Consider the following 25,031-nt stretch of genomic DNA (forward strand, 5'->3'; position numbering starts at 1 on the left):
TTTCTGTAATTGTTTTGGCCTTTATTAAGATAGGACTGCATTAGAGTGGGGGGGGGGGGGGGGGGGGGGGGGGGGGGGGGGGTGACATGCAGAAAGGGTCTCCAGTCAGATCTGAACCCAGGGCCGCTGCAGTGAGGAGCCTCATTACACCTCCTAGTCTCGGTGCATGGGGCACCAACTCTACCACTCAGCCATCTGGCGCCCCAGCATATTCATTTTTGAGTCATTCACGAAAATGTGTTTATCCTGACTTCAGGTGGACATTTGTGCAAAAAAGAAAAGAAATTCCCTCCAGGCCTTCCCAAGAATGGATTGGACGGATGGATGTACGCATTTACGAACAGATGGATGACCTGAAATCATAATGGCTCTGGCCACGACTGTTGCATGGAAACACTTTTGATAATTAAAATAATACATATATTTAAGGGCGCCTTTCTAAACAGTCATGGTCACCTTAAACCACAGTTTAAAACAGACAAATACTTAAACAAACAGGAAGAAACACTAGCCAAGTTGAAAGCTACAAACGACCCATGAAGGCTCCTTTCAAAGAGAATATCTGCTTCAGTGAACAGATGAATGCCAAGTTCGAAAGAAAAAAAGAAACTCATACTTTTACTTAAGTTCCCTTGTATTTCCTTGTGCAAACACAAACCGTGACAGGGCAAGCCTTCCTGAGACATGATGCATTTGAGTCCTCAAGGCTTCCGCCCCAACCCTTAAGTTTCTCTGGCCTTGTCTTGTACCTACGCTATATTTCTTGTTCTCTTCCTGCTGTCTCTCATGTCATCTACTCACACTACTCCTATTCACCTCCTCCTTGTGCTCATAATCTCATTTGGATATTCCTCCACTTTTACCTCTCTTTCTAGTGCTTTTTGACGGAGAGAAAAACACCCACACTGTCAATGTCAATGAGTCAATTCAAAGTGGCGAAAAGGCCTGGGAGGGCTGAAGATGTGTGAATAGTGTGCAAATGAGCAAGAAAGGAATAAAAATGAACGCCATTGAGAGACATTGATCAACTAAGACAGCATGCTGCATTATAGAGATAAACAGTTTGTGTTCAAGACAAGGGGCCTTTCTAAATTCCAGATTTTGTGCCTCCTTGTCTCCTTTGGCTGGACACCCAGATTTCAAGCTCAGTGCTCCATCATGAAGAACCTCTCAATTCCAAAGATGCATCTCAAGCAGCGAGGCGTTGCTATAAGCAAGTAAAGACTGGAGCATCTTTTGCAGACGTCTCTGCCAAGTCACTGCCAAGGAGGCACCGACCTACTGCATTATGGGCAGAGCCACAGTATCAGGAGTCAAACAAACATGTTGTCCAGCAGCAAACTATTCATGTCCTGCGCAAAACTCAAAGTAAGTGTTTCTGTGAATCTGAGCAGTGGCTCCACATATGTGGAAATCAAACAGCTGTTAGGGTGAAGCTGTGACAGTTTGTGTATGTGAGTTTGTGATTTGTAAAAAATAAAATTAATGAGGTAAACAGTGCTGTCTAATTGCTCTGCAACAGTTGCAATTTGCTACAATGGCTACAGGGATTTCCAGTGGACTGTCATATTGGACAAAATTTAAGAACAAGGACATTTATTTTGGTTATGCGTTTGATTATTCATGTGGTATAAAGTCTAAACATGCCTTTGCCCCAAGAATACAGACAAAACATTTGCAGAGATAAAAAAGAAAAATGCAAGTTCCAGGTCCTGACTGAGGAGGTGCAGAAGCTAAACACCAGAAGCTAGATGGAGTCAGATGCACTTGGGTTGCCACTTGTGTCAGATCCACCCGTCCCTCCTCCACAGTCCAAATATGTCCCTTCCTTCACTGGTTGCAAAAATTACAAGATGGTGACGACCAAAATCCTGAACTTGAGAACAGCAGTCCCCAAACCAATGGGTGATGTCACCATGACAATGGCCACTGCTGAAATAGTCTATGCTCACTACTAACTCTCTGGAGATTCTAATCTTTATGCTGTATCTAGATGTGCATCGATCTAGACTGTGCAATGAGGCCCGTTTGCTTTGAAAGGGGCCAATATTGCCCCACATGTCTGCATAGTACCTCATGTAAATTCATGCAGATAGCACAGGAGCACTGTGAAGCAATTAGTTTGGCAGCACAGTTGGGGGGGGATTTTTGTCTCATTTGTGCAGGTTCAGCCTCAAAAAGCTGCACAATGCTTTTGTGAAGTCACTTGCGATTTTTACCTTTTAAGAACAAGCTTTACCCAGTTATGAAAATACCTCTCCAAATCATGATTTCTAACTATTTCTATAGAGTTGCAGTCTGTTTGATGAACTATGTAACCAGCAGAGTAATAACCACAGTGCTGACATCATCCATTATGTGGCTGATTACTCAGCTCTCTGGCTGACATGGTTGGGGATTGAACCTCAGCCAAAGCGGTTCAGTAGTCACTGACCAGTCTCTCCAGATATATCTCAGGATGTGTCAGGACTGCATGTCTCACATCCAAAGAGACAAGTGTGGGTTTTCTCTTTTCTTTTTCTTAACTGACTCATTTTGAGCTACGCTGTTAGCTAATAGGCCAGTGGCCAGTCCATTTATCAGGGAGTCAAGCTGTTTTTGAACCGAGCCTGCTCTCTTCACGCAGTGAGACTTGTCAACCCTGCTCTGTGTTCAGCCACTGCTCTGTGAAATATGGCATGACAGCAACTGCAGAGGTTTTAAACCCGAGTTTGTGACCCTACTTACACGAGAAAGGAATATGGATTTTGACTTGAGGCTTTGTGGCAAGACTCAGCAGAAAATATGTTTGTGTAACGCCACATGAGGAACGGCTCCATCCTTGAATTTATGCGATTTGAAGCTCCAACAACATTTATATTACAGCTCCCCTTCTATATTTTCAATCATGCGGGCAAGAAAATGCTTCAGTTTATCTTCGGATAATGTATTATTTTGCTACTGCGTGCTTTGCACTACAAAAGGCATGTCCATATCCGAGTCTTACACTTGACTGTACTCACGAGGCTGACATTTTAGTGCCTTGACTGGAATCTCAAGGAAGTGAAGCGAAAATCTCAAGGATTATCGCAGTTTCAAAGCAAATCAAAGTGTCCTATAATACCAAATGCCAGTGTTGAGCGCTCCGTCCATCTCCAGCTCCTGACAGTGCTCCTGTCAGCAGAGGAGGCCATCACACTGGCCAGCAACACATCGGCACTACTTTGGTCACATTAAGTGGAGCGTCACAGCGATACACTGAATGAATACATAACCTTACATCTTGGTCGTTTCTATAGTCGTTTCTTTACACTTTAAATGTATTCTATTCTTTAGATCATAATTCGATTACAATCAAAACTAACTAACCAGAGAAAAGGATCAGTTCCCGACCCTGTTTAACCTCTATACAAACAATTTACCTGGCAACTAGGGGTGCACCGATCTCAAGTACAGACTCACATATCAGTATTTGCTGATACCAAGTACCAATATGAGAACTTAATAATACCATTACAGTTCTAACAATAACTTTGGAAAGCTGTTTTCCTTTCATCAGGTAATCCTCACTTTCTGACTGCAACAAATTAAAAATACAACATGACGCTTTTGCTGATATTTTAACATTCGACCCTGTGTTTTCCTGATACAAACAGCAGAGTTTCCAGTGAAGATGTTAATAATTAACTGTTTTACCATACTATCAGATGAAAAACATAAGTAAGACTCAGAGGAGCAGCTTGTCACTTGTCAGGAAAATTGTGCCAGTCCACCTTAAATGTCAGCCCACCTTAAGTGTTCCTGAGCCGGAGCAGCCAGAGATGTTGCTAACTTCGGGCTATCCTTCTTCTCTTTAGTCATCAGCTGGCTGACAACAAGACACGCGACTTAGCTTGTGTCTCTTCATGGTTCTTGAGGAGTTGTACCATTATTCACCAACAAATAAACTCTACCCACAATGCACTGCTGCATTCATGCTGTAATGACTTCTTACTCACTGTACCACACTCTCTCCCTTCATTGGACACGTGTTGATGTTACGTCAGCCTCTGTCTGGTCCAGGTTACCCCAAACACTCCATACGGATGCCCAGCTTGTGGATCCCCCGGTTCCCTGTCCTATCCAATCTGCCTAGCCAGCCTCCATACATGGAGCAGTCCAAGACCACACCCATGGAACACATCATTGAAGTTTGCCCTCTCTAAGACTAAAAGGAGCAAGACGCACCCCCATCCAGCAGACCAGAAGGACATGCTTGGCTCAAGGATTTTGCGTCATTAAATGAATTAGCACTGGTTGATTCATCATTTTATAAATTCCCTTAGATGTTTTTAGTAAAACAAAAATATTTTCAGCAGAAGACTTTAAAAGCCTATGAACTCTAATCGTTCTCTATTTTGGTTGGTGAAGTGATCTGATTAACCTCCATGTTATTCATTTTCACAAAAGAATAAACAAAAAGAAACGGGAAATCATGTGCTGAAAGCATCCTTTAAGAATGTGTTTTTCCATTCAGCCCTGACCTCTTCCAAATTACTCTGTCTATTCTATGCTTGAAAAGCCAACTTTTCTTTCATTTAAACATTTATTTCCAAGTTGTGTTTCTTTGAATAGAAGTTCTTTAATACACAGACGTTGCATGTGCCTCGGTCTGCTGAGCGACCACGACAGCCAGAAACCACATTTGATTGAAAAATCAGCATCTTCCAAACTGCTTTTCCCCAGCTACATGCACATGACAGAGGAGATCCTAAAAAAGGATGCTCTGGGCGCCATGGTGACAAAACCAATTAACGGTAAAGACACATCCATGCTACTGCATGGGAATGAATCCAGGCTCATTTCATGCTGTCATCGTTCTCTTTCTTTCCTGTCTTGTCGGTTTCTATATCACAGAAGTATAAAGTCAAGCATTCAAAGGGGGCAGATCAACCTGCTCTGATTTTAAGTGGGCCTATCTAAAGAGAAGTCTTTAAACTCACTTCAGGAATTCATCAATACATTTGAATATTTGGACACCATAAATAACATTGCAGATGTTTAATGTGAAATTGTTTTCATTGAGGCAGTCTCATGTTTCTCCAAATATGTTATGTGATACAGTCCTATATCGTATCGTTTATTCTGGACAAATGGTGACAAACTGACACACACCAGCCTGGTCTCCTCAAAATGACGTAGCCACGACAAAACAGCATTGTGAAGTAAATCTTAATGGGAGCATATTTTCGTGTGGATTCAGCTGGGGCCCCGGACCCCACTGACATTGACGCACACTACCTCTTGCTCTTGACATGTCATAAATGTGTTGGTGGAGGTCTGGAATACTGGAAAAACACAGGACTTTCACCAGGAGACGTTTACCCAGGAACGTAGAAGTGCAGTAAGTTGTATGTCATTTTATAGGCGACACCATTGAAAACACGCACACTTTGGCAACACAAACGCATTGATGTATTCTGTTGCATTTAGTGTTGAGCAGATGCACCAATATGCGTCACTCTCTGATGGCGTGTGTGTAAATCTCATTCAGCGTAACTCAGTCACCAATGGAAACAGGACATGTTCATGAATATTGAATGTCACTAAATGTCACAATCATGTTTGACTTTTAAACATTTTACGGTGTGTGTGTGTGTGTGTGTGTGTGTGTGTGTTGATTGGAGAAGCTCTCTAGGGGTCTTATCTGCTGTGGACCTAAGGAGGTGAAAACATCCATGACAGCTGTGATGGTGAGGAGCTCATTAGCCACTGGATAGGTCTACAGAAAGGCATGCTGTTGAATGATTTAACCAACTAGACCATTCAAAGTTTACTGACACAATCCAGACTGTATCTCAACACGGTGAAGGGATATTAAATAAAATACATTTGAAATGCAAATTGTGTCGGCTGGGGGGGGACTATGGCGCTGTCGTCCGGTAGCTAGCAAGTGGGACACTGTGATGGCCGCAGTAGCAACCCCACACTGAATAATGCACAAAGGCGGGTAACTCATTTAGTTTATTTACTTGTCAAGGTTCTGTACACATTTGTCAAGATAATTAACTGGACACAGGTTTTTAGTTTCATACAACACTTTTTATTAGTAGTTTTGACAGAATGGTTTCCTTTTGTAGTGCACACATTTAGGTAACTTTTCTTTTGTCAATTTTGCTATTCGTTTCAATAGTTCATGAAAAGCTAACATTATATTCCTGAGTTACCAGTTCTTGGGAGTTGCAGTGGAGTTCCTGGCTGGCCATCAAAAGGAGGCCAATCTGGATCAGCTGGGCTTAAATAGTGCTGGCTGCTAATTGGACTATACCATGGGCCTCCTGCATCATGGGGAAGTCCCCGGCTTCATGCTTAGATTGTTGCACTGCATTTCAGTCAATATTATTGTTAATTATATTAATGATGATTACTTTTTCCCCTTAAAGACCAGGTAGACTAAATAGTTTTGATTTGTGTTTCTTTGTAGTCTTGTTTAAGTGGTATGTCTTTGTCTATCCCCCAGTGTGTCAAAAATGGCCTGATCAGCCACTATATATGTGAACCCGTATGTCTCAGATGTTGGTTGTTTGTTAGTCTGCCCTGAGCTACAGTTTATCTGGTTGACATTAAGTTCTGTTTAGTTAACCTATTTTAGAGGCCCAGAACTTTATTCAATGTTTGTTAATTAAGTATTTTTATTTTTTTGTTAATAAAACTCACTTTTTTGAAAACTACACTGTGCCTTCTCATGCCTGCTAGCGTGGTCCCTGACAGACACACATTTGGGTTGATTCACCAACAAGCCACCAGGAGCAACTTTGAAGCAATATTGACATCATGGCCAAATTGGAAATGATGTCGCGTAATTTTTTATGATCTCATAGGTCCCATGGGAGTCTAGCGGAAGGGGCGGGACTTCGCCACTCTATAGACTCACATTGGAAAACTCTAAGTGGATATTTTTTTGGGGGAATCAACTTCCCAGTGGGAACACTTGAATGGCCCTTCAAATCATTACAGTCAAATCATTAGGTCTTGTCATACGCCACTGAGCAACTTTCATAGCAGGGATGCCAGGGTGAAATTGGACAGGGTGCCAGATTTTTTTCAAGTGAGACCTCAGGGGGCCGGATTACACTTTTGGACTGAAAAGGCCAAACATTGACTCAACACATGGATAGGTAGGCTATTTGAAATTATTCATGAAGGCCTACACATCAAAAAGAAATTACATTGGCACCAAAATAGCCTCACAATGAGGCCTAAATTACATACATTACAAAGGAGGATGATTGACAGGCGCTCTCCTTCAAACAATCACGTGCACATTTCATGGCTGCACCTGATTGGACGATCACTTTCACAGCTGTCCTGTCTGCTCCCGGATTTCAAACCCACCAACATGGCGGCTCGTTTGGAAACTTTCTCTTATTTTACGACAATAGTTCACCGAAACGTGTTTCTGAAAACATTTTATGTGAGAAATAAGCTATGCAGTTGCTGAATCTGTCTTTATTTTAGATCAACAACTTTCAGTTTAAAAGATTTTTGAGAGCTTGCGGGAGGCAGTGGCGCACCATTTCTCCACACTCGCCGTGAGTCGAATGCATTGCAGGCCATACCGTAAATCCTTTAATATAGCCTCAGCCAAAATCTTTGCGACGCGAACCTGACTGAATGAATGGGAAGGGTGGTAATAACGCTGCCTGTCGACACTTGCCCCGGCCAATGTGACTGGCCGGTAATAGAATACAGGCCAGTATTAGAGGATTTACGGTATATATTTAAAAAAAAAAAAAATAGCTAAAATAATAATTAAAAAAATATTCTCCCCTTATCACCCACGGGCCGGACGTGACATACGTGGCCGTAACCCTGGCATCCCTGTTTCATAGGAACGTGGGCTCTGCCTCCAACGCTGTATCCACTGTATTCCTCCATGAGCCGGACGGGCTATGTAAGCAAAGCACAAAGACGTTTGGATTGCAACACATGCAGTGGGGCAGTGTCCTTATTCTATATATTATATTATCTATATATATATAATGCCCTGGATGTCATATTTGGACCATTAATCCAGCAAAAAAAAAAAAAAAAAAAGAAGTCAAAGGTGCAACCAAGTGATCCAAGGTTATTCTGTCAGGATATATGAACACAAGTGTCTCTCTTTCACCAGAAACAGGAGAGCCTCAAAATCAATGGATTGAATTGAGAGCTGCTTGATGATAAGCGCCTCGGACAAGATGGTGAAGGTGACTGGCAGCGGACCCAGGCCTGGTTCTGGCTCTTGCATAAAGAAAAAGTACAGGAGAGCTAAACTTTGCGACAACAGCATAAAACTTCACAAGATCAGTTTAAGATCATCGTATCAGAACTCACTTTATTGTGTCTTAAAGAGAGAATCTGTGGTCAAGCCAGGGCTCTGTGGCATGACCACACTTTAGACTTACGTAGCTTTGTCTTCAACTGAAGTCCCCTCTCTAAAATTAGCTTTGTGTTGTAAAGGTCAAGTGTGTCGAAATAGCTCTGGGAGGTTGATGGGACTCTAAATCCACACCATGACTCCATGGTGCTAATTGCCACTGGCAAATAAAGAGATGTCATATTGACAAGTGGAGAGTTAAGGAGACATGCTGCTATTGGCAACTCTGTCTCCTGTCTTTCCGCAGAGCTCTCTACCTTTTCCAATTATTGACTGAGAATATTCTTCATCCCCTGCATCCTCCTGCTTATACATCATTACCTGCAGGGATCAATCACTGATTATTAAATGAAATGTCCATTAAGGCTGAGGGGTATTTCCATACCGGGCAGCGGGCCAGCGAGCGTTGCCGGAGGCTGCAACGGTCGCAGCACAGAGACTGAAGAGAGGCTAAGTCAGGCCACGACATCGTCACATACGCAGTCACTGACTGTGATGCTGAGGATGGAAATTGCTTTCCTTTACTTGAAACTCCAGCATGTGGGCAAGGGGAAGACAGCACACACACACACACACACACACACACACACACACACACACACACACACACACACACACACACACACGTAACATCTTCCCCACACATTATTCACACATCCCGTCACTCAGTCTCATTCACTCATTCTCTCCTCTGGTCCAATCTTCCTGTGAGTCATTTAACAGAATAGGTATGTCCCCTTGTGCATCAAAAACATAACATGGCATTTGTTTATTGTGAAGCAGCCCTGGAATCAAAAGTGCAACCATTGCCATGTGGCTCTAACTCATTTGGTATACCAGTTGACCTGAAAAGCTTCCACCAACACAATCCGTCTCATCTCGTGCCTCTATCAGCAGAACATTATCCATCAAAACCTATTACCCGATACAAAAATGTAAGTTAATTATGAGAGTATTCTGATGGGCCACAGATACGCTTGAGCTCTGGGCAAGTTGAGGCAACCAAGCTCTTCCTCCAAACCTCTCCAGTCATCGCTAGGTCTCCCGTTGGTTTGTGGACTATGGTTTTGTAGCCTTGAGTTCAGCATTTTGGCGGTCGCCATCTTGGAATGTTGACCAGTGAAGGAAGTAACCTTCACAGCAACCTTACTGGATCTGGATCCGTGTGAGAAGTAGGGTCACCTTCTCATAGACTTCCATGCAATCCGACTTCTTTTTACAACCAGAGGCGTAGCTCCCTGATGGCCAGCAGAGAAAATGCAACTTTAAGGCACTTCAGCTTGGCTTCACTTTTCAGAACCTGAGGTTGCCGCCAGGTCCTGGTCCAAGAAAAAATCTCAGCACTCACTCAATGATGTGATCCTGTGCTCAGTCTGCTTTGGTTTCACACAGCAAACAACCCGCAGCTGAGTTCACTGAAAGGTTTCGGTCCAGTGGTTCAGTCCATACCAGAGTTGCAGTGACAGGACCAGCTTAACCAAACCAAGCCCAACCAAACAGGTAAACACAGCAGAGCTGGTTTAAACCACACCAAATTGGTTCGTTAAGATGAAGTACTTCATGATTCTAAAGTGGTGAACAGTGAAGGAACGATGGACTGAGATAGGGGCAAAGTAGAGATGTGAGAGAAACTGAGGCGTGAGAGAAACTGAGGCGTGATCACAACGTGGGCAATAAGAAAGAGATTGCACACTGTCGGAGTAAACATCCGATCAGCCTTCAATCAAACAGCTCGGTGAGGTGCCGATACTCTCACGCACATGCAATTACAGCAAGCAGTCGAGTGTCATCTCTCTGCTGAGATGCTTAACGAAAGACTGATAGTATTTACTCTTCCTCTTATACAACACTATCATTCATTAAGCATGTGTATGATGGAGAGATGCTCTCATGTATTCCTTTTGTGTTGAAAGTGGAATGCTTCACTCGACTCCCCTGCAGTGTGCTTTGTATCAGAAAGCAGAGAGTAGATTCAGGGGGATTAGGCCTGGGATTGCTGTCATTTTAGTAACTTGTCATTTAAACACTCCCTCCTCTCTTTTCATTTCTCCCTCGACCCGTGTTTTCACTTTCCCTCATCTCCCTCGGTTTCCTTCTTTCTCCATCTATCCACTTTTATCACTCCGTCTCTCCTGAGTGTGTGTCTTTGGTGAATGTGTGTTTGTCTTTCTCCCCACCAGCATGTAGTGATCGGATTTCTCGTCAGTGGGTTTTTCTGTGTTTTCTTACTGATGCTGGCAGGTTTACAGACACAGGTGTGTGTGTGTGCAAGTCTTCACTCTGTATCTACAAAGTAGGTGATTGTTTTATTTCTTTATACCTAACCACTATACCAACAAGTTTTTCTATGAAGAGAGATGAATCCATAACCCTATTTAATTTTAGGATAATGCAAATGTATGATCAAAAAAAAAAAATCAAATACCGCTGCTTGTTTAGTGGCCCTAAGCCTCGCTATCAGTTTTGGACTTGTCAAGGTCGGCATCATTTTCCAGCGGTAGCCCCGCCCCCTAAAGCATCCCCTGCTTTCTGGTCTGTTTGACTCTAAATGGACCATAATGTTCAAAATGAACATAATGCTGGATTGAAGAAGACTTGGAACTAGAGATTGAGATTCATGTCGTCGACAAGTTCTGCATGTGAAGGTGACCTGTGAACTTCAAACATATGCATATGTGTGTTTGTGTGCATGTGGACCCCTATGCATACCTTGTGTATGTTTCTGAGGTTTTTATAAATCCATGTGCTTGTGCTCACGTGTGACAGAAACTCCATCCCAATCAGCTTCAGCTTGATCTCTGCTCCTCTGGGAGATCTCTCGCTGACGTGAAAAGGGAGGGGATTGCCGACGAAACTGCAGCCCAGAAGAGAGCCTCCTCACTGGGGGGGAGGCGCGTTCAAAGGGCTCTTGGCTGGCCCCGACGGGACCCGCAAACACAGCTCATTTGCCACTGCAATTCTATTTTCACATAATTTCAATTTCAAAGAGCCTTCTGGCTACATTAGCATTTGGCTTGGAGAAATGAAGAGTTAGTGAAGGGGTGGAGAAAAGGAAGGCTGGAAGAAAGAGAAGAGCAATGAGCTTGTACTTTGTGCTGATACAGCCGTGGACATTTTGCTCTAAAATCAGTGGTTTCCATCCGTGCACTTTGCTATTTTTCTAGCCACTCTACTACACCTTTATGGAGGTCATCCTCCAAGCAAACTAGATCTACTACGACTGTCTGGCAAACAGGGCATGTTCCCAGTGGGCCAACGTGCATTTTGGGCCGACCACCGACGCTTTTTTTGTTTGTCTTTTTGTCTTCTGTTTGTTCGGCCAATGAATGGCCCATAAAAGTGGTAGGGATATATTGGCTGCCCATTTATTTTTTCAATTGACACTGGGCTGCCCCAAAACCCAAAAATGTCACATTATGCTATGCTATTTGTGATCTTATGTGATGGTCTGGTCTGGACAAAAATGCCAGGGCCGATTTTGCTCCCAGACCGTCCCTGCATGCACATGTACGTTTGGGAGTATAACAGGCTCTTTAAATGAATACCTCATCCACACAATGACCTTGTGGAGATCAGGTGCACTGTATTCTTCTAGAAAACTTTGCTTTTCTTGCAGCCCTTCACAATGAAGTATCAAACATATTTTAAGTCTTGATGAATTGAAGAAATTTAGGGTCATGCTCAACAAGAGCAACACTTCAACAGTCAGTTTAGAAACACACACGTTGGCCAATTATATGCTCACTACTACCCAAACACAGGCAGTTTTGACAAAACCTTACTATTCAAAACTGTCCAGCATAAACACTCTGAAGTGTTTTAAATAGGACTGTTGATTTCATTTAATCACTTTGCATTGGAGGCCTACAAAAAGACACCGGGTTCTTCAAGAATTCGGTGTAACACTGTGATTCATTGATCGGCACATGGCCATTTGGTGGGTGAAATATACCTTTAACTTACGTTTCTGATATGAGGAATATCCTTTGTGAAATATCACATCACCATTGTCTATGACCCATCATATGCCGACTGTTACTAAAGAACACAGGTACATTCTGAAAAAACAGAGGGCCAGATTTACTAACGCATTTGCGCCCACTTGAGGCGCTATCCTTTTTGCAACTAGCGCATAAAAACATGGAACGGTATTTACAAACAGGGTGCACTTAGTAAAAGCATAGATTGGGTGCCACATGAGTGGAAAGAGGCAAGTAGCGCTTTCAATATGCACTCGTGGGAGGGTCATGAGGAAAGTGGGAGTTCCCCACAAAAAGGTGGGAGGATACACGTAAAGTGCACCTAATATATAATATAATATATATTCCCCGTTATTTACAAAAACTGTGCGTGAGAGCGCACCTCTATTTTGCGGTGGAAATTCTCTGCCTCTTAAAAGCAGGTCTAAACCAGGAAGCGCCTCACAAATCATACTTTATCAACCATGTGAACCAGAAATCATCGCTACAGATTAAGCAGCCATGCAATAATAGTGACTTGATCTATGTTATGTTGAAATTGATAGTAAATAAAAATGAGAAAATAAATAATCAACACAGCCTGGAACCATTCCGTTTTTGTGTTCTTTATTATGTTTTAGTGAATGGTTTATCTGAGACTGTTTGCTCAGGTATTTTTCTTTCCCTGAGAACACGAGTGGTCGCGGACGTGGATGTCTCAGGTCTACATGTCTCAGGTCTGGATGTCTCAGGTCTGGACATCTCAGGTCTGGATAAAACGTTTGAGGTCCTCTGCAGAGCAATGGTTTGTCCCTTGCTGGTGGCAACATCATTTGGTTACCCCTCTGGCCGTTCCATTCATTGCGTAAACCTGTTATTGTTTCTGCCCATTATTTCGTGTCATTTCACGGTTTTGCTGCACATTACTAGACATTCATTTCTGGTGGACCTGAACTGGTTCTCCTCTCCTGTGCCCTGTTGTACACTACCGTTTCCTTATGTGCTTTTTAGGGTATTCTTTTTTGTCGTTTCAAGATCCGAGGCGCGCTAATTACGCTTGAGGGTGGAGTATGCGCTGTTTGCCCGGTAGCTGTCAGGTTTGATAAATACGACGCAAAATGACGAAGCACAGCGTGCGCTGTTTGCGATCTCACAATAACAAACAGCGCAAACTGCGCCAGTCTTAGTAAATCTACCCCAGAGTATGTTCTTTTGCTGTTAGCTGGGCAAACATTGTGACCGATGTGGTAGGAAGAGAAGGAGTTCAGTTGGAGGGAGTGGTGCTGATGCTGGGAGGAAGAAACCCATTTAGTGGCAGTGAGTATATCTCTAAACGTTTTCCACGGTGGTTATCCATCCACCTGGGTAGATGATGCTTTTAATACGACTTTAAATAATACTCAAAGTGAAAGCCTGGGGAAGTAATGAAGAGTGAGAAGAAATTTATCACACCAATAAAATGAGTCCAAGTGATCAACAGACTGCAGAGTATTGGATCTACACTCAGGACTTTCTAGAATGCTAAAGCAGTTTGGAACTTTTACCTGTTCAATGATATAAAATATAGCCAACAATGATTCACACTGGACTATGCACTTTATGAATAATTAACTGAGCACGCTAGAGATACGTCTTCCTAACACTGAATTAGTAGATACAAAACGCATTTTAACAACAGGATTTTGTGGCAAAAAAACAAAAAAATGTTCAGGTGAGAATTGTCTGGTAGCATTAAAGAAGTAGTTTGAAAGGGATTATACTGCCATATGACGTCTCAGACTCAGTCAGTGACTGACTGGGCTTCTCTTGGTATCATCTGTGTATGTTTGCATGGATCTATGTATCTTTCCTGTTCTGTCTCTCATCCTGTCTTCCCTCTTCTCTCCCTCGCTGCACCAGTGAGGCAGATGCCTTTGATGCCATGCTACAAATCACACACTTAGCTTTTCATCAATATTTTATCAATCCATCCCAGGCTCTGCTCTTTCTAGCTCTCTAAATCTCCACCGAGTGCAAGTTGGGGGAGAGGACTTTAGAACTGATTTGCCTTAAGGTGAAAACCAGGGCAGGTTAGGGTCAATGCATCGGGGTGGGGGTAGATGTGGGGTGGTTAGGGTAGGAATTGCATGCTCCCACAAACTGCGAAAACTGTGGCAAGACTAAACTGCCTGACGACCATTTAGGGTCATTGTCTCAACTGGAGGTTAAAACCAAACCTAATGGGAGTCAATGTCCATCCCTAACCACCCAAGGTCAATGACCAACCTTAACTATTGGAGGTCAATGCCTTACTTTAATAGTCTCACAAGAGTTTTGCAAATTCCAATCTCCATCCAGTTCCATCCCCAGATCTTCCAGTCTGCATGCCGAACTCTCCTTGGGCAAGATACTGAACCCCGAACACTAAGCCATCAACATGTGGATGTCCATTTAAGTGCTTGACTAGCATGGTGCTAGTGAGGATACACAGCCGAATTTAAATAAAGGTGCCATATGTAAAAGGTCTAAGATCTGTATAAACACACTGGAAGCAAAGAGGAATATACAAACAGAAATACAGTCTGTATTCAGGAAAAGTCTTTAAATGTCTTTCCGGCTGCAGGGTATGTGAATGACATCAGCTGACGGAAGTAAACATGGATGCAAGCTATTAGCACATCTTTGAAACGTGCTAAATATGTGTTGCGTTACAGACAGACGGTGACTACAGATATATTCAGACAGACAAGAGTATTTTGAACATTAAAGCATGAAAACATGTTCCAGTAGAAACCCAAAATACAAATTGCATAATATGTCTCCTTGAAAGTATTTTAACACCAAAGTAAAGCGATCAACAAAATCCGTTTTATAACCCTCACCCTGGAAACTAAACAGAGCGGCTATTGCACGAGAGTTTCATGAACCTGGATGATGAACACGTGAGGTGCAGGTGAGCTGAGCAGCCTCCACTCTTCTGAACACCAGGGTTACACCCACTCTATATCACACTCAAGTGATATTCTGTACTTGACTTATTATCAACTTTCAAACCACAGATCAACTGAACCTACAGAACTAACAGCTATTGTTTAGCCTGATAGATGTTATTCTCTGCTATAGAGCTCCACTATTGTTCAAAAACTATTAAAAGCACATCATTTGCACTGGATGACATGTCATTTCATTGTCACGAAACACTGCAGTTATTTTGAGTCGATCCCTCACTCAACAGAACCAAATGCAGAAGTATGAAATTAGTCTGAAATATGTTGGATTGGGGGGGGGGGGGGGGGGGTTAGAGGAGATATAGTTTTGGAAGTGATAAAGTCAAAGAGAGGAAGATGTTTTATGGTTATGGCAAAAAAGCAGCATAAAGGAGCAACGAAACACGATGTTGTTTTAAGTTTGGCTGCTTTCATTATCGATGCTGCCACAGTTCAGGAGGACCCAACGCTGATTTATCGCTCTCTGCCGTGTTTGCTGTTTAGTCGAGCAACTGCTCATAGTCTCTTCTTTGCATATTTATGTTTCAGCAGGAGACCGGCGTTTAGAACAGGATGCGAGTCTGTGCATGACGTGGGGATCACAAGGTCAAAGAAATGTTACCTGCAGTCGCTTTCAGACCACCTCTTTAATTGTGAAGCTTTCCCACGCAACGCCAATAAATACAGCTTCATAAAAGGAGGTGAGATATCATGAGTTATCACATGGAATACATCTTAACGACTGGTCTGCGAGGACATTAGATACAAGTGTATCTAATAAACTGCGTGTAGTTGATGAAAGCGATATAAATGATAAGCTAGATAAACCGGCCTTGAGAGCGGAGCCAGAACATGCAGGCCATCTGAAAGTAGCTCCAGTTTAACCACTGATCTAATCACCATGCAGCATACAGTTTACTGAACCACAGGTAACCATAGCAACAGTGGATTCATTGTGCTCCACACTCTTTCCTTCGGGCAAGAAAGTATCTATTTGAAACTCCTCATCACAAGGTGCATGCTTTTTTTCCTTCTCAGAATGGTTTTCGAAGCCGAAAAACTTTGTTGCAAGAAGAATAAAAAATCTCTTGAATTTTAAAACATATATCATAAAAATAGAGAGTGTGCACTTGATGGCATCATACACAGTTAGCATCAGCCACTGATGCATTCACATAGAAACTCTGGGAAACGCTGCAGAAATGGTAAATTGACTGCAAACACATTTAGAAGGAAGTCATGCAGAAGTGTTTTACAGACTGCTGAAGGCGGAGGAGAGAAACAGACACACACACACACACACACACACACACACACACACACACACACACACACACACACACACACACAGACAATGAGGAGAATAACTTAATTATTTTATAATTACAGTTGTAATAATTATATTGATGATGCTTTAAAACAATAACATAAGAAAGCATTTTATAATAATGTATAAGATCAAGTATACTACTTCATAATTGCTGGTCACTCTGAATAATATTTTTTGGAATTCCTATAGTTGTAGCATTTACATTATAATCCAATTACGCCTGATTGTTATACATAATATATAAACTAAGTATAAGTTACTTTAAGTAGTCAGCATTTATAGAAAAGTAGACAATCAGGATATGATATGATTAAATCCATGAAAGAAAAAACACAAGATGTTGTCAAATAATTTATTTCATTTAGTTAAACAATAAGAATAAACTTAAACTCACATAATAATGCATCATATTAACAATATAATGTATTAGATAATTATTTATAAATTAAAAAAATAGTAATTAGCAATTATGAATAATGGTTCTTGGTCAACCGGGGTCAAATAAACACAGGACTTTCATCCAGGAGGCCGCTGTTCTGTGTGATCTAAATTGTATTTTGTCACGTCAGTCGTTTAAGTGAATCGTGTCATGTGAGTCATTATTCAGTGAATGTCGACCACGCTCTTCTCCTAAACATCCACAAACTCCATGTGAAGACCTTTATTTTGAAAAGAGCTAAAGTGAAACTAGAGAGGAACGTACAGCCTCATAGTCTGATCAAACTGCATTATTTGACACATTGCAGTGATTATGAAGTAGTCTGATACTTGATCTTAAAGGTCAATATAAAATGCTTCATCATGTGTTATGATTATTGTTCTAAAGCAATAATGTATCTGACTGCTAAAAACTGCAATTGAACAGTGATATAAACAGATTATAACACATTCTGAGTAAATGGATAATCCAAGTTCATAGATGAATCCTGCCGCTGAATGACCACATGTCCAACTAGACCACAAAGCCCTGGACGATGTCACCTCCTCTTCTCAGTTACAGTCTGCTCGGTACGTTTCAGACTCCCTCTGTGCCGGAGATCCTGCCAGGATGTGTTAGCTGACTGAAGCTACTTCCAGTATAACACCGGTGTGAGTAACAGGAGAGAGAGAGAGATGGTGTGTGGATGGAGCGAGGCTCTAGGTGCCTTTAATCATGAATTGATGATGGGGATGATGAGTTGTCCCTCCCTGTCAGCTCTCACCCGTGGACGCTAAACACACATCATGTCAAGTGATGCATTAAAGCCAACGCTTTGTTCAGAAAAAAAAAAGAAGAAAAAAAAGGAAGCAGTGTCCCACACTCAATTAGCCGTCGGCTATGTGTGAAGCACCTGTGAAAGTGTTCGCAATTCCGCTTATTATTCAGTCAGTAATTTTAGTGTACTGCCATAATTCCTCCGTGTAATTATAGGTGCGCTGGCTGAATGACAAATCCTGCTCGTATATCTTCAGACACGCACCAGAGGCTTGGCAGCACAGCAGTCACTCAACAATCCGCAGACGGGACATAGTGTGTCAATATAATATATTTCATACGCAGCTGCTCTCCGAGTTTCTTTACATTCATCCGCCTGCAAGGATTCCTTTTTATTCCACAAGTGAATGAATGCTGGTCTCAAATTGCCCTTGCAGCTCTGTGAAGGCAGAGTGAGGCAGGTTATTAAACAAACTCCCACACGAGTCAGATGAAACATAAATATCCCCCAGCCGTGGTGAAGAGGACCCTCCTGGTACACGGTACACGTAGTGGACTCGAGCAACTGCATCCGACGGTCAATCCAAGACAAACAAGCGCAACAATAAATCCGTCTAACATGGCCTCCTGCCTCCCGCCGCCACCGGCCCGCCGCCCTGTGACTAATGCTTGGTGCAGTTCATCCTGGTGGTTTGGGTGGAGCACGCTACGGGGAACGCAGCCCGCGGGCCGATCGATGCCCTCTGTTTGCATATCAGTCAATAGCGTCAGCAGTACGGCCCGGCTAATTGATCTCCTCCTCCTTTTAAAGTAATCTGCGGCTCGATGAGCAGCGCCACTTCAAGCAACAATCCCCAATCGATCAGATAACACTTTCAAAAGAGAATCGGTTTCAAGATTACTGGGTATTTGTGAGGAATTGCAACTATTGGTGGAATCCAGTGAATAACCCCGGGAGGCTAATGCAACCCGGCCACAATCATTGGGAGATATTTAATAAATAGTATAAATAGCACCATAAAACATCATTGATATTAGACATGTAAGGTTTACCAAATGTTATGTTTAACGATACAAATAATGCTTTATATTATTAAATATGTGCTGATTTGCATACCAGAACTGAAATCTAAACATCGGATGAAGCCTGACATCAGAAAATGCTGTCAACAAAATAAAATGTTACAATACGTTTGAGTCAGGCTTGAATGAGATAGGAACACACCCCTCTGTGAAATACTTCAGACTGTGAATAGGAATGAAACTGGAAGGTTTGGTGGATGAACTACTGAAGTGGAGATTTCTCACAGAACAAGAAAAAAAACCTTCAAATAAATCAGTTGATTACTTGCATGAAAATACTTTTGTTTTCAAATTAGGGACAAAAACCATTGGCGCAAAGAGGGAGTAATATTAATTTGGTACATCACTCTAACCTTGAGATTATTATGGTTTTGTTGGACCCTCGCCTGCAATACCCATTCTGAAATATCTCCAAACAATAGTGTCTATATATAACATGATCAACTTATAAAATGATGTTATAAACTGTAATTAAAAAGACAAATACATATTTTAATTGAGCATCAAATTCCACATCTGATCATTTGAATCATCATCATCATTCCGCCTATCCCTGTAGTCAGCGCTGAGGTTGAACAAGTGAAGGACTTCATTCCCTCAGTTCCAATCAATCATTATTTCAACAAAGCCGCTGTAACATTTAAGTACTGCAATTACGGAGTGTCAAGTCAATAAGTCGCACCCCCTCACCCCCCCCCCCCCCCCCCCCCCCCCCCCCCCCCCCCACTACCACCACAGCATCCGCCAGTCAAAGAACTGCTGAACCATAATACTGTAAGATGAATCACCTTCGATCTTTCAGCCAAAGACCAAGAAGAACGTAGTGGCTCTCTGTTCTCGGACCACGCTGCTGCTGATGTAACAGGCAACACATTAGTAGTTCAGCTGGAGAAAACACATCTGGCAGTTCACGTTCGGACCGTCCAACTGCATCAGACGTCCAACAGACCACTGTGGCAAATAATGGCCGTCTGTAACTGAAGAGCATCGGGCAGATCCAGTCTGTCCAAGCAAGATCACGAGACCATCAACATGTACCCTATCATTCATCTGAAAGAGCAAGTAGCTTTTTGTCTTTCTTTTAACAATAATAATGATAATAAAAACATATGAAGAAAATGTTGAATAGGCCCTTTTTCAGTGTTACAATGACACATCAATGCATGAATAGTATCTTGATGTCCAGGTGGAGCTGACCTCCACATGTCTCAGATGGACGGGTCAAACAAACAGGACAGAAACTCGGTAGGGAAACTAATGTCAACGTTGATTTGTTTTAACTTACTTTAGTTCTGTAACTTCACATACATAAACAATAATGGTTCATATACCTAGAACATATCTATCTTAACTGGAACCATGATCTTTTCCTCACCTCACAACGTGGCTTTGCTGTCTAAGCAGGTCCTGTACACGGTTATCATATCATGTCATATCAGACAAATATACTGCAGTAGAGAGAAACATACAATACTTGTACTATATACTTATATATATATATATATATATATATATATATATATATATATATATATATATACTTGTACTTGTACTATATTAGTGGACGAGAGTAATACGTTTCAATTCAAAAATGAAGCAAAACAAGACAGGAACCCTGAGATCTGGTTGGTCAGAACCCTCATCTACATTCAGACCCCCTCCCCCCACCACACACGTAGCGTTGTGTGTGGCGATAAAGAGAAACACTGTAAGAATGAGAGACAACACAGTAAAATAACCACGTCTCCCTGCCAGCAACATTCCCATGCAGATTGGTGTTTGTCTTGCCTTCGTCTCATCTTTTACCAACGTAGACACTGAGCGGTCCCCGAACAGACAAACTCTGTGGAGACGGAATAAAAGACATTTGGCACACAGTGAGAGGTGGTGAGGAAGTGAGGAAGCAAGGAAGAGGAAGCGACGCAGAGTCACAAAGAAAGTGGGGAGAGAACAGAAAAGCGTGAGGAAGGTGACGAGACAATGAAGGTGAGGGAGTGAAAGACGACAAAGCGACGGGATGGTAGTGTGAAGCGTGAGGGGGTGAGAGGGAGGAGAGAGAGAAAAAGTGTCTCCCACGGCAGACAATGGCAGCACTTCACTTAATGCAGAGACTTGTTTGTTTTAGTGGATGAGAAAAAAACACGTCTTCCGAGGTAGTTCGTCCACCGACCGAAGGGCGGCTGAGCAAATTACCCAGAGCAAGCCTAATTAGTGACAAAAGATAAAGCACAATCGTTTACAGCCAATCAGTCAGTCTCCATCTGCTCCTTTCTTATGCTCGCCGATCTGTTCCTTTGGGCTGTAATTGAAGAGTAATTTACGTCAAAATCCCGTATGTATAGCTGTATTTATCACAGTGTGTTAATGTGAAGCCAACAGCATCGCCCCCTCAGGACAGGGTCCCTATCTTGGGACTTCACGTCTGCGACCCGGAGGAGGGGCCTGGTGTATCTGAGGTTGTGAGTCGTGCCTTTCCTTATGGGAATTATCATAGTCCGAGCACAGATGCTAAACTTTATCACTCCTTCCAACCTTGACAAAGGCAGCGAAACACCAGATGCACTCCTTCTGTTCTTACCTTTCACAATAAAAGCTCTACACATTCACTTCAGAAGACTATTCAACAATCCATAGCAGACAGACGACCAGACGCTGATCTGGGACAAGAGAAACAGTTTCTCAAACAAATATATTACAAATAATATTCACGGGCCAGTATTTAGTATTTTCATGTTGTTTATTTGTCATGCCTCTGGAGTTTAAAAGAGCTGACCAAATTCATCATTCCCAGTTACTCCTGCCATAAAATCCAATATTTAAAGGGAGATGCATCATAAAACTGGAAATCCATAACGATGAAAGGACTTCCGGTTCAGTCGAATGTAAATATGAAACGTGTATATTATATTCCACAAGTGTCAGTGGAACAAACTGGAATGAGTCTGTTGTATAGTTTTATTCCGTGTGCTTTTTTCGTGATCAATATATAACGTCTCGTCTCTCTCTCTTGTTCACGAGGTGAAGCTACCCCCCCCCCCCCCACTCCTCTGTCTATTTTTTGATGACCTGAGATGCAGTGGCCAATGAAAGACAAAAGGTAAAATGGATATGGATTTTCCTCACTCCCCGAGATGATTTAGTAGTTCATCAGGCAGAAATATAGAATTCTTCCCGGCGTGCTCATCGACCTGTCCTATAGATACATTAAAACAGCGGCAGGAAATCGTTGCACAATACACCGCACTACACACGGACTGCAGGCCTCGCCGGCTCCACGGCTCCAAGGCTGTCCCAAGAGACCGGGGCCGGGGACTCCAGGGAGTCCAGACCTCAGTAGGGGGGTCCAGCCCCGGGAAGAATGTAATACACACTCCATTTTTACGTTTTTTTTATGAATTCTGGCATCTTATTTAAAGGACCACGTGCTAATAATAAAAATAAAGTGTGAACCACAAAAACTTGTTGAGTTTTCAGATTTATTATGAATTGTGATGTTAAAAACATTACTAGTTTGTTATTATCATATAATAGAAAATATTTCTATACATCTATGTCTAACTGTTATCACAATAATCACATCATTCAATGTATTAATGTCAACCATAGTTGAACGTAACCAAGAACATGTATTTGTATTTCCGTTTCACGCTAGTTTATACTTTTACTCCACTACATCTTTTCATAATGTAAACTAAATATAATAAACTACATGAGGATATGTTATTATAGATTAAACTACCAGCAGTATATAGAAAATGAGCTCCTCCATAAACCAGCTGCAACATTAAAGTGATGAACACATGAATGCATCAATTATATATATTATATATATATAAATATATATATATATATATATATACATACACACACACACACACACACACACACACACACACACACACACACACACACACACATAAACATATTTGTTTTGCTTGAAGTAAATATTGTAACTAAATGCACTTAACCTTATTGTCATTATTTTGTTATATATGCATTAATGGCTATTTGTAGATATTCTATTTCAGAGAGACTTTTAAGCTTCTTAAAGCATATGTTCATTTATTTGGACTGTTTGGGGGGAGTCAGAGGATTGAGTTTCACACAAATCAGATTGGCAGGTTTGGATTGGCTGAAAGTAACACGTAGTTTCCACTCAAATCGTCACAGGATTGTTACAAACAAAAGCATGTAATGTAATTGGAATTGTAATGTTATGTTTGTAGGGCTGCAGCTATCGAATCTTTTTGTAATCAGGTAATCTACCGATTAGTTCCCATATAATTCCTTAACACATTCAATCAATGACTAGAAACAGGAATAAAGATAAGAAAAAAAGAAAGGAAAAAAAAGGTAAAGATTAATGTTTTTTCTTTATTTAAATCTCAACACAAACAAGAAATCAAAATAACCTAAATAGTTTAAAAATAAACTGAAAATGCGCGTCTTTGGTGATTTTTTTACTCCGCCTGATTACTTTGTTTACACAAACATTCAGTGAAGAAGAGACCAGGTCAGGGCCAATCAGAGACGAAGGCCTGCCCCTACTCGGCCTCTGATTGGCTCAGACAGTGGTGATTCATCTCTGTATGCTGTGGTGAAAAAAACATGACGCTCCACATATAAACAGAGCCGCTGAATGGAGCACCGGTGCGACCAAGGAACGTATTTAGCTGCACTTCACTGATTTTTGGTCAGTGGACGCACACTGGAGCCCTGGCTCCCTCAGAAACGCTCCGTGAGGAACAATGATGCTGTGCGGGAGCATAATGCCGAGATCGGAATTTAACGAAGCTTCGAGGCAGAGTTTTTGCCTCGAGCATTTTTTGTAATCGAGTTACTCAAGTAACAGCACATGAATGAACTGGATATGAATGAGGGTCTCAGGGTGTGTTGGCTGAGTCGGTTTACATACGAGTCCCTGGCAGATCTGAGCAGCCACTCTCTCTCTCTCTCCCACACACACACACACACACACACACACACACACACATACTGTCCAACAGGTAATTTTGCTGTTGCCATGGAAGCCGTATCAGTGAGCCCACGCTCTGACTATGAAGATCACACATTGAGCATGGAGCTGTGTGATCACCAGATCTCTGCTGCTCTTATCCACAGTGACGTGTGAAAGAAACCCCGTTTGTCTTATTGAACAGAGATTGTGTTCTAATAATGAGAGCAGACATGAAATATGATCACGTGTCTGAAGGAGAATAAGGCTGAAAAATGAAACATCCTCAGTTGAATACTCACGTTAAGACATTATTGTTTTTTTTCTGAAAATGGATGTTTGTATTTGCAAATGAGTCATAATCTTATTAAATCTAATTATGTTCATAGTTTTTAGAAACGGCTGATAATATATTTTTTATTATGTTATTCTTTATTTTCAATTATATTGTTATTCAATTAATATTTATTTATACAAATATTTCTGATATTGTGACTTTGGAATCTTAAATGATTGTTTTTTCAAGCATTATTATTTTGTGTATGATGAGTATTATTCCTGTTTCTTCAATTGCTATTAATTAAATATATGTTCTGTCTTGCTCCATCTGGTCTGTTTTTATAATTCTGTTGATGATTTGTGATGTTTTGTAAAGCCTGGATTTTGTGTTATGAAAAGTGCTTTATGATTAATGTCTATAAGTTTTATCACTAACAATAATAATATCAATGCGATGTGTTCATTTGCATATATTCTGAGAACATAAACCTGGACATTGGATGAAACCAGGTTCCAAAGTCTTGTTCCATTTCTTTGAGAGTTACAGATAAAAGTGATGTCTGTAAAGAGAAACTGGAGTAAAGATGCGACTGAAGTTAAAAAGAAGAAAAAGCAAACGAGAGTCACAGCTCATTCTTTAAATTGAGTACTTGTTTAAAATAGATCACTGCAAAAAGAAGACTACTAGTTACATTGCATTAACAGTAACTTTTGATATGCAGCTCCAAATGTTTTCTGATGGGGTTATTAATGTTACTTACATTAAAATGAAATCTACAACCAAGTCTGGAATGAGCGTCTTTAACAAGTATGCTAAGGCTAACACTATTTGGTTCATATCATTCAATAACATGCACTATTTAAACAGCCCTTGGTCACTAGCGTTAA

General features: G+C 41.5%; 1 protein-coding gene across 3 annotated transcripts in view; it reads right to left on the reverse strand.

Annotated features, from left to right (window-relative positions):
* nlgn1 (neuroligin 1) overlaps positions 1–25,031 on the reverse strand; it is a gene marked incomplete at its 5' end in the record, with an annotated part of 300,184 nt that overhangs the window by 221,932 nt on the left and 53,221 nt on the right. The gene's annotated exons all lie outside the window — the stretch shown is intronic.

The sequence above is a fragment of the Eutrigla gurnardus genome (assembly GCF_963514095.1).
Source record: "Eutrigla gurnardus genome assembly, chromosome: 6".
Classification (NCBI taxonomy): Eukaryota; Metazoa; Chordata; class Actinopteri; order Perciformes; family Triglidae; genus Eutrigla; species Eutrigla gurnardus.